General features: G+C 36.0%; 1 pseudogene; it reads right to left on the bottom strand.

Annotated features, from left to right (window-relative positions):
- Nucleotides 1-731: 731 nt before the first annotated feature.
- On the bottom strand, nt 732-11,258 carry LOC110309009 (annotated as a pseudogene).
- Between the last annotated feature and the right edge of the window lie 757 nt (nt 11,259-12,015).

The raw sequence follows: 12,015 nt of genomic DNA, 5'->3' as shown, positions 1-12,015 counted from the left end.
AAAATTAATGGAAGAAAGTGAAAGCTTTATTCTGTCTGAGAAAATTAGCTCTTTAAGGATAAATACTCCAATTTATCCTTTCAAGCTAGGTTTTTGACCACTTTTGAATACTTTTATGAATTCTCTGTAGGGTGTTACTCTTTTCTTTTTATTTTATTTCATAATCCATAGTCCAATAAACTTTCACGAATCTAATTATTTATGCTGCTTGACCTAATATTTACTTTTTGTGAAATTTAAAGGAAAAAAAATGATTGAAGATCTGAAAAACAACTCTTATAGGATTGATTTTTTTTTCCATAAAACTGTAGCTATATGGTGCATTGTATCTTTCATGTTAAAACCTACATTAGACACAAATACAAAAGCCATGAAGTCAAGACATGATGTTTTAACAAGTGATCAAACATAAAATACCTAAGGAACAGCATGGAGATTTGTAAAGGATGGGCTCTTTAAGCACCATTAAAAAAAAAAAAAGGAGCACAGGTGGATGAGTGTTTAGTTTTATACACTGAAGTATACCTTTGGCACTAGGAATCAGGCATTCTGTCATAGATCATTAAGACATATTATAAATGCCCATCGTGTCAAAGGGACAGAACCACCAGCATTCAAAAACAGCTTTGTCAAGTAGGCAATAAAACACTTTATAGCACATCTCTCTGTTGTCCATCTCTCTATATTGGTAGAAACTTTGAAATGAAACAAGACAGAAGGAACAGTTACCCTCATATGGCTTTCCAATGGTACTCAAGAGGGGCCAGAACATAATCACTGGCACTAGAAATGTTGGAGAATTCCTAGCCATTCTTCACCAGTACATGAGGAAATCATGTAGCTAGTTTAGTATTTAAACAAGGATCTTCTCATCTAGAGGTGTATAGGCTAAAATCATTCCAATTTGCACAAATGTTCTCAGTAAAAGGCCCTCCATACACCTGGGGTATGGATGAATGGGATAATCTGCAAGAATTTCTACATACCGTGGTCTCCCAAATTTGTAGTGTAGCTGAGTACCCAAAATTACATTGAAGCACTTCATTATCCCTGCCACAGCTTCAATAACATCACACTCCTTTTTATCTCTGTTTCCTCAAGGTTTCTTATTATTTGCCTAATCCTCAAAAATTGAATCTCCATTTCTCTTGGCAAAAAGCTAGAAAAGCTGCTTTTGTCTGGTCATCCACAAGTCATGCTTTCAGATCTCCAAGAATCTTTACTTTAACTTCAATCTGTTCCTGAATGTTTCTTTATGTTCAAATTGAGGGTCTACACTTTTCTTCCTAGGAGGCCGAGTTGTCTCACTGGTTCTGCTCTGAGCCTGTGGAGGGCATCGCCATACTTTATCAGTTGATATTAATTTCTGTGTGTAACCTCTCTACTGGGTCTATAAACACAGTTTTCTTCTACTTTCTACCAAAAGTTAACACAAGCAATAGACTCAGTGTTGTGTTGACCAACTACTTCTGCGGATGAAACCTAGAGTATGGTTAATAATTCTACTGACAGGCTTTTGGAAAAAACTGATTCTCCCTTTCTTAGCATGTATTTACTATGGCTGAGGATAGGATTTCATATTCACTCCCTCTTTTCCATGCTATGGTTTTGTATGCTTTGAACTTGTGGAGGTCTTCCACATATTGTCACAGATTCTGTGAGTTCAAATATCTATTAGTCCTGTTGTGCTGGGAAGACATTGTTTACTGGGAGTCACATAAACTTCCAACTTCAATAATCTTTATTTTATTTTTTCTCATTCCACATAGATTTCAAAATCTCCCTCCCTCCCTCCCTTCCTTCCTCCCTTCCTTCCTTCTTTCCTTCCTTCCTTCCTTCCTTCCTTCCTTTCTCCCTCTCTCTTTCCCTTTCTTTCTTTCTTTCTTTCTTTCTTTCTTTCTTTCTTTCTTTCTTTCTTTCTCTCTCTCTTTCTTTCTTTCTTTCTTTCTTTCTTTCTTTCTTTCTTTCTTTCTCTCTCTCTTCCTTCTTTCTTACCTATTCTCAACATCATGTGGGAAACAACCCAGGATAGTCAAAACAATCCTGAACTCCTGAACAATAAAAGAACTTCAGGATGAGTCATCATACCTGAACTCAAGCTATAGTACAAAGCAGTAGAGACAAAAAACTGCATGGTATTTGTTCAGAAACAGACATACTGATCAATGGAATCAAATCATAGACTCAGAAGTAGATCCAAGAACCTATGGACACTTGATTTTTGTTAAAGAAACTAAAAACATACAATGGAAAAATAAAGCATCTTCAACAAATGGTCTAACTGGATGTCTACATGTAGAAGAATGAAAATAGATCTATATTTGTTACCCTGCACAAAACTCAAGTCCAGTTGGATCAAACAATTCAACATAAAATGAGATACCATAAATCTCATAGAAGAGAAATTGAGGAATACCCTTGAATGCACTGGTACAGGAAATAATTTCCTGAACAGAACGCCAATGGTTCAGGCTCTAAGATGAACAATTGACAAATGGGACCTCACAGAACTGAAATCTTCTGTTAGACAAAGGACACTGCCAATAGGACAAAATGGCAGCCTACAGATTGGGAATGGATCTTCATTAACCCTGCATCTGACAGAGTGCTAATGTACAAAATTCATAAAGAACTTCAGAAGTAGGATACCAACAACAGAAATAACCCAATTTAAAGGTGGAGTACAGAGCTAAACAAAGAATTCTGAACAAAGGAATCTTGAATGTCCCAGAAGCACTTAGAGTAATTGTCAAAGTCCCTAGTTATCAGGGAAATGCAAATGAAAGCAACTCTGAGATTCCATTTTACACCCATCAGAATGAGCATGATAGCAGATGCTGGCAAGGAAGTGAAGCAAGAGGAACACTCCTCCATTATTGGTGGGAGTGCAAACTTGTACAACCACTCTGGAAATTTATTTGGTGGCTTCTTAGAAAACTGGGAATAGTTTTACCTGGAGACCCAGCTATACTGCTCGGGAGCATATACCCAGTGATTCACCATCCCACAAAGACCTCAGAATCTTAATTTGGGAGGATTTGAAAAGGCATTTCCATAAGATTGGGTGCTCTGAAGTCTCTCACTCTCCAAAGTTATAGATCTTTATATTAGTTTCTATCAGCTGCTTGAAGACACTTGTCTGATGGGGTTTGAGATATTCTTTCATATACGGGCACAGAAATATGTTGCTGGAGTTGATTAGCATGTTCTTTCATCAGACTAAACATTGCTTTTCCCATAGCTGCATGTTATTTATTTATTCTCAGGTTCTTGGATGCTTTAGTAATGTCATACATGGGTTCCATCTCATGCAGTGGGCCTTACATCCAACCAAAATATGGTTAATTACTTTCAGGACATTTCTGCCACTACTTTGTCAGTATATCTTGTAGCCAGGTCACTATTGTGGAATGGAGTGTTTGAAACTATGTGATATTGGTAATTGATTATTTTTATACTCCATTAGCAAAATAAGTCCCAGCACCATGAATTTTAGTCAGTAGGACTGAAGCTTCTATTTGGACACTAGCACTTTCTGTCTTATTTTTTTTTACAAATTAGATTACTTAAGTCAGTTTGTCTTCAAGCAATAGTGCCTTCTGTCAAGTTATAGAAGTTTATAGTTGCCTTCACATTGGTCTGTGAAGTTTGGTGACATCTATGGAACCCATATGGCTAATGAGTAAAGAAGATGTGACCCATTCCTGCCACTGGAGATTTTACTTGGTAGAGCAAGATGTTTGGTTGGGGTGCTGTCTCCTTATTCTATTTAAATTACTCTCAAATGTATGTTCATTTTAGGAAACTTGTACAGTAGTAAGTTTAATTAGAGATTTTCAAAAGCCATTAGTTCACCATTTCAAGTTTCTTTCTTTATTCTGCCCTCCCATTCTGTTCACATCTCATTCTCCTATTCTAGTCCCCTCTCTATTTATTCTACCCCTCTTTCTTGGATGTCCCTTTTGCCTCAGTCCCTTATTAGGTACCTAACCTTCCTGGTTATTCAAGTAGAAACACACATACTTAAAACTTAAAGGGTAATGTCTCATGTAAGAGAAAACAGACAACATTTTTTGGGGGGTCTGGGTAATCTCACTAAGAATGATCATTTCTAGCTTTGTGAACTTACTTGCAAATTTCTATTTTTAATATAGCTGAATAATATTCCATGGTGTAAATGTATATTTCTTTTTTTTAAAAGATTATTTATTTTATGTATATGAGTACACTATAGTTGTCTTCAGATACATCAGAAAAGGCATCAGATCCCATTGCAGGTGGTTGTGAGCCACCATATGGTTGATGGGAATTGAACTCAGGACCTTTGGAAGAGCAGTCAGTGCTCTTAACCACCTAGCCATATATCTGACCCATAAATGTACACCTCCATTATTTACCTATTCATCAGTAGATAGACATCTAGGCTGTTTCCAATTTCTGGATATTATGAATTATGCAGCACTAACAAGGAGAAGTATGTATCTTTGAAGTAGGATATAAAGTTCTGTGAATGTATGCCCACAGTGACATAGCTGAATCTTGTGGTATTCCTATCTTCAACTTTATAGGAATATCAACACTGATTTCAAGTGGGACATAAGGACTGTGCCACAAGAAGAACTGGCTCAGAATGGGCAAAACAGAGCAAGCTCTAACCTCAGAAATCTCAGAGTTCATAGGACTAGAGCTAGCTCTTCCCGGTTCCATGTCTGCCTCTGGGCATGTAACCAAGACTCCCAACAAGGTGATCACAAGCAGGAGTCTCATAGCTCAACGTGTGGAATATTTCCTCTTGCAAATAGAGCACCAACAGCATCTTGAACTCAGCCAATAGAATGTATCTACCTCCAAAATCCCATCCCACTTCCCGAGGTTCATATCATCCCTGTCCACATGGAATAAAGTGCACAAGTTATTTTGCTAAGGATCATATGAGCCTAGCTGTTTTTAGTGAGCTGTAACAAACACTTGGGGAAAGGCTCTCTCCCCATAAGCCCACTCATCTGCGGACTTTGGACCTACCTGCCTGACCAGGCTCCTGTCACTTGCAGAGGTTCATATCAGAGCAAGCATCAGCCAACTGAACCTCCTTATTCCCTTTCTTAAGAATCCTCTTTTTAAGAATTCCCTTTTTAAGCATTCCTGTGCAGACTGGAGACCCATGGACGCTATTCCTCATGGACGCTGCTTCACCCTTCTTATCCTGGTGTACGGCAACATCTGATGCCTGAGAGGGAAAAGGTGGAGTGCAGAACTCTCCACCCCCATTCTGTATTTGCACTGCCCTCTCCGAGATAGTAGTGGGCACCCCACCAGGAGAGGTGTAACACTGAACCACGGTTTACATGGGTGCTGTATTAGTTTCCATTCCCACTAACAGTAGATAATTTCTTTCATTTCCTTATATCCTAGTCAGTATGCACTGTCATTTGTTTTATTGATTTTTGGCCTTTTGGACTAGGGTATTATAATTCCATTAAAATCTCTCTCTCTCTCTCTATACATATACAAATTTGTGTGTGTGTGTGTGTGTGTGTGTGTGTGTGTTGGGGAGATTCCTCCATGGTAAGTTTTCATATAATTTAAAACATGTTTTTAATAGTAGTTACTCTTCCCTGTATTCCCTCATCTACCCCTCCCTCCCATCCTCTTCCACATTAAACATACTTAAAGTTAGCTAATTTAGTGAATTAATGATATGCTGCTCTGCCATTTCCTGAGAACACTATTATTATAGATTTGAAAAGCTATAGTATGAAAACTATACTGTCTTGACTTCAGAGACTAATATCACACATAAAAATCAAATGGACATGTGAAGCTATACCTATAAATATGTGTGACCTGATAAAGACAATACTCCTCATAGAAATGAGTCTATGTTGTCATTAGTATGTTTGGGATTTAATTTCAACTAATGGAAAGTAATGTTTGCAACCAGTATCTACCTTCCACTCACTGCAACTCAGCCTATCTCCTTACCTTTATGTAACAGGTTTGTTACATAGTCCAAAGTCGCCTTGACTTTATAATTCTACTGCCTACTCTCTTAAATGCTGAGACTACAAGTGTGTGCCACCACTCATCTGATATTTTATGGTTCATGTATGTATGCATGTGTGTATGTATGTGTATAGGTATGTATGTGTTGTAAAATTATTTGAATTCCAGACCGTGGTTTCTACCCTGCCTTGGCCATAGTTCCCAGACAAGACACACACACAGTCATTATATTTTTAATAAGCCTTAAGCAGTACAAAAGCTGGACAGATACCTAGTCTTCATGCTATTAGAATCTACTTTCCTATCGATAACCCCAAGTTATTACTATGTTTCATCTGAGCTGCTCTTAGCTCCAATTGGGCAGCCCTCCATGCCACGCTATCTTGACTGTTAATCCATGGTTATGAAGAATCTTCTGAGGCTACCTTTCATATATATATTTTTTAATTATTCAAAGAACACACGGAAGAAGAAATAATGGATTTCCATAATCTTGTGGCTAGTTAGCCTGGTTTATTTTGTGAGCACAAATCCAGACACGACTGCTTATCAAAACTCATGTTTCACCCATGAACCTATATAATATCCTATATAAGATGTTAAAATGGTTTCACATGTATCCATTTCAACATAAAAAAGAATCAAGAAATCTGATGATAAAAATTGATAAATTTATTTTTATATATTATATTAGAGATACTTAATATAATGTTAGTGTGATATTTTTCATGTAAAGTAGGCAATGAAAAACTCTTTGGAGAAAGGAGGTCTGGAATTTAATAAGTGTCACAAAAAGTGTGTTGTTTAAAATGTTCAAAGAATCCATAGTGTATTAATTAGTGAAACCCAGAAGTAGTTATTTGGTAAAACACACGATGAATGTACCATGTTGGTGATATCCTGAGTTGGGTTTTGCTCATTTACTACCTAGTAAATTATGCATTGTTAGAAAAATCTTAGTTTTAGATGTAGGAACAGTTCATAACTCAATTTCTCATTTTCATCTTCTTCATCTCTGAAGAAGAAACAGCAGCTTTGCAGCATCTGTCCATTGTCAGGAAGCAATGCTTCTTTAGCTCCTGGGATCAGCTGTGGGAGAGTAGTATAAGCCAAAGCAGGCTCTTTTCCATAGAACAAAAGTTCAGCGAAAACGCATCCAGACTTTTGAAATTGCTTAGCTGGTAGACTCAATGTTTAAAGACACTGTGTTTTCTTGTTTTCTATTTTTTTATAAAAATGGAATAAGGGCTGGGTTGAGAGCTCAGTCACTAAAACATTTGTCTTGTAACACTGAAGACCAGTTTTCAATTCTCAGAGTCTCTCTCACACACACACACACACACACACACACAGAAGCAAACATGGGCACACTTTCCACCATCACTCCAATTTGTTGGCAATTACTTATTTTTCTAGCACAGTAGGAGACTATGAGAACAGGCAGTCCTCAGTACTTGCTGGCCAGCAATATAGACGAATACATGAATTCTAGGCTAGTCAGAGACTCTGTTTCATGCATATGAAAATACATGTGTAATCACACAAAAAGCAGTTCTAGGATTTATTCAGAGTAGGATTTAAGCCATAAGCTCTAGGACTACCTCTCTTAATTGACATGTGGGTAATTTGTAATATGTAAAGAGGGCTGAAGATAAAAGACACTGAAGATGTTCAAAGAGTGAGTTGGGAAAGATTACATTTGAAAGGTAATAAGGACACTTCCCATGATGCACAAATATTTAAGGAGGTGACAAGAATAGACAACTAGTCCTAAGATAAGAAAAGGTAGCAAATTTCATAGTTCTTCCTTGATATACCTATGATCAGTAAAGTGGAAATCAAGACACTAGACTTGAACAAAAAGAAGGCGAAATTGTGAGCTCCAGAGAAAGGTCAAAACTTTGCTGTGTGTGAAGTAATCTATTAAATCAATAGGACAAAAGTACAAAGGTCTCAAAAGATGAATGGAGAGACAGATGATGTTAGCCAGGAGCCACTTGTCATGGGTCAGGTCAAAGATGCTTAGTAATCTTCTTTGGTAAATTACAACATGGTGTGGAGGCTGGGGAGGCTGACCCTGTGTATTTGCAAAGTGGCAAGGATAGGAAACGTGGTTTGTATTTGAAAACAGGAAAGAGTTTGGTTAATACCAAGATGTAATATTTGATATATTTTTATGTCTTTACAAATGGGGAGAAACGATGGTTCTTTTTGTTTATTTGTTTATTTGTTTCTTTGTTTAGATTTTTCAAGATAACCACATGGGCAAAACTAGTAGCAAATTGGAATGCATCTTACAGGGCATCATAGCAAAAGGACAAAAGATTTCTATAACTGTATATTTTACTATCTTCCACACTATTCTCACTGATGATATCATCGTGATTGCCCATCTCAAGGCATAACTAGTTTTATTTATTTCAGTCCCCATGATCCCAACCTCTAACATTGGCCATTTTATTATATATTTTTTATTTTATTCAGAACATAAAATTTTCAGTATTTTCATTTTCTATCATTTAATAGTGTAGATGCGAACTCCATGTGTTGTATTTAGTCACCATAAAATCAGCTAGATGTGACAGACTGATTTTTTTCATGACTTTTCTGATTTCAACAAAAGTGAAGGTTTTAGAGAAGTCTTTTTCCTTAAAACATGAAGAGAGCTATCAAAGCATTCTTTTACGCTTATGATACTAATTAAAGAGGGCATATGATGTTTGTACCTCTCAGTCTCTTTGGGTAAAAACTGTATGCTAAATCCTAATATTTGTTGCTGTTGTTACTGTTTTCTGATACTGAGGACTGCTCCTATGAGAGCAGTCTCCTTGAGACCGCTGGGAAAGTTCACTACAACTGAAACAAAACCTTAACACTTTATCATTTTATATTTGTTCTTTGATAATTTTATGCATGTATGCAATGCACTCTGATTAGTGTCACCTCCTTCCTCCTAAACCTGTTACTCTCTGTTCCCTGTGAAGCCTTTGCTTGCTGTTATGTCATTTAGTTGTTTTGTGATCCTCCCTAGCACACCATGCTCATCTGTAGGAGCATGGCTTCAGAACTACTGGTGGGAGCACTCCTGAAAACAGTGACTCCACCTTCCTGTCTACCCAACTCTAAATGCATTAGGAACTAGGTTATCAAGATCAGAGTTCAGCTGCAATTTACAAGTCTCCTGTCTAGCTACCCTGATTGCTGGAATCACCAGTGTGTGCCGCCATGCCCAGTTTGTTGAATAATATAATTCAACTAATTATATTCATTAATCATTCATTAATCACCTGTGTAATATTTTAAATATCTAAGTTATTTTTAAATGCCACTCATGTTGGAAACTACCAGTAATCTTCAACATTCAAGAGGCAGAGGCATGAAGATTGCTGCAAGTTTGAAATCAGTCTGATCCACAGACTTATGAGTTATGAGCCAGCCAGGATCACATAGGAAGAACCTGCCCTAAGTCAAACCAAAAATATTTTAGTGTATCCAAAATTCTTTTTAACTTCTTTCAGCTATTAGAAAGTAAGAAGGATCTTACAAACTCATTTCAGTCATGTATTTTATCATGGTACATTGTGACTCCTAAATCCAACTCAAAATTAATGTGTTCTTTCTTTGTGTTCATTTAGTAGAGCCTGTCCCTCAGTTCAAAATCTTTGCTTCCATGCTCCTTTCACAGTATAAATTACAATGTGTTAAAGATGGATTGCTGTGCCACCACACACCCACATCAGATTTCCTTTATGCTGGGATACATGAATAGTGATTTATAAGCTCTGAGATTTGACACAAACAAACAATATTCAAATCTTTCACCTTACATAATTCTAAGTTGTCCCTTCTCCAAATAATAAGACAGCTATGGGGCCTTAATCAGAGCAGCACAATCAAGATTCAGATCTTTACTCAGAGAGCTTATTTAGGTCATACTCACTAATCTCTTCAGATCATTGGGAACACTGACTTTGCTTATGATAACTAATGGGGTATTTCTCCTACATGATATTTTAAGCATTGCCCCACTTTTCTACTATTCTTAGCAAGCCATATTTTGCAAAAGGCTTACTGCCAGCCTGAAAACAAATTCTCTTGCTGATAAACTAGGCCTGCAATGTGTTTGTTTTATTTTGGCTCCAAAATGTTTAGATAAGAAACATTTTGCCATTATAAGTTTGTTTCCTTCCAGGCTAAATACATTTAGGATTTTCTTTCAAGTATGCTCAATGGTTATAAAAAATGAAACAAGAAAGAAAAGCAAAATAAATATGTCTATAAAGAACTTTCCTCAGCTGAGTAGTTAATTCTCTCTGTGACACACTGGAACTCTGTCACGTAACAGATGAGATGTGCATCAGTGGCCAGAACCAGCAAAAGCATCTATAAAGACATGTTTATGTCTGTGTTCTCATGGAAAAGGAGCCTCTACCTCTGCAAATATATCTAAAAAATCAGTTAACTTAATTGTTCTTCAAAATGGAAAGAAAATAGAAAAAAAATTAGACTTTGTGTCTATGTAGATTTTTATTATTTTATTTTTTTATTTTTGTATGGAGCAAATACTTTAAATTTACAGAGAATGTAATATATGCAGAATAAAATATTCAGGTAACAGTCAAAGTAGTACTTGAAGTTATATTTTTTTTTAGGTAACACATTCATTAATTTTGAATGGTACACAAGAACTACCTTGACTTAATGATTTTGAATGAAGTCCACTTGTTAACTTTGGCTTCCTTCAGGTGAACAGTCTTATGCACATTTGAGGAATAACTCAAGATTCTAGAAAGGCAGTGATATTGTTGACTGGACTTAGGAGCAATTTCAATGCTACATCATTAAGAACAGATTTCATTGTAAGCTCTTCAGAGAGTTCATGAAGTTTGTCACCCTCTGACTATGTAATTTATGGTAGCTGATTTATTCACACACACTCACACAAAACACACACACACACACACACACACACACACACACACACACATATATATATATATATATATATATATATATATATATATGTTCATTTTACATTTTCAGGGCATATAAAATGTATCTTTTGCCTTTCTACATATGTATAGATATGTAGAAAGATAGATAGCTAGATATAGATATAGATAGATATAAATATTACATATATATCGGAAACAGAGATGAGATCAGGAAATAAACATTGAAGAGAACAATGAGAGGGGATTCTTTTCAACTCTTTTTTCCTTCTCTAAACTTTTACACTTTACTTCACTCCCCATCGTGCAAGTAGAAGCATACCAGTGCCTATACACTGAAATGGAAAAGAGATTATTGAGAATATGGTAAAAGGTTAAGAAATGCTCTATCAAGTCAAATATATAGAATTTAGACATTTTATAAAAACTACTGTTTTGTGTAGTAAATTAGGTTCCAAAACATTTTGTAGGCATGTACAATATGTTTTGCAATGAAACCATTTTTAAGGAAAAAAGAAAGATTTTTTTCCTACATTTTATATGTGAATTCAGGCCCATTTTTTAGGACATGTAAAAAAATATAACTTTTCCCTTTCTATTCTTAATGAAATTTGAAGCCTTTATAATATCGTACATTAGATTTATAAACTTAATTATGGTGCTGCTTCTTTGTCTCTCAGTCAACCATGACAATCTGACTACTTTGCAGCATCATGAAAAAATATCTACTAAATAAATTTAAATATATGTTGATTATATTCTTCCCCTTCCAGAAGTCCTTCCAGGTTCTCTTCTCCTCACCACCCAGTGAATTTTTAAATTCTTTCTCAAAGAAACATATGAAAAGCTCAATACAATAACAAAACCTAGTAAACAAAATACAAAAAAGGCACAAACAGAATGAAAGCACACATAAACACACACACACACACACACACACACACACACACATCCCTGCTCCACAACAAACTGTAACCAAAAAGCCAAAAAGCCAAAAAGAAAAAAAAAACCTACATACAGACACACACACTCAAAGGAAAGGAAAGGAAAGGAAGGAAGG

The sequence above is a fragment of the Mus caroli genome, chromosome 14 (assembly GCF_900094665.2).
Source record: "Mus caroli chromosome 14, CAROLI_EIJ_v1.1, whole genome shotgun sequence".
Classification (NCBI taxonomy): domain Eukaryota; kingdom Metazoa; phylum Chordata; class Mammalia; order Rodentia; family Muridae; genus Mus; species Mus caroli.
This window is presented reverse-complemented; position numbering and strand designations above follow the sequence as displayed.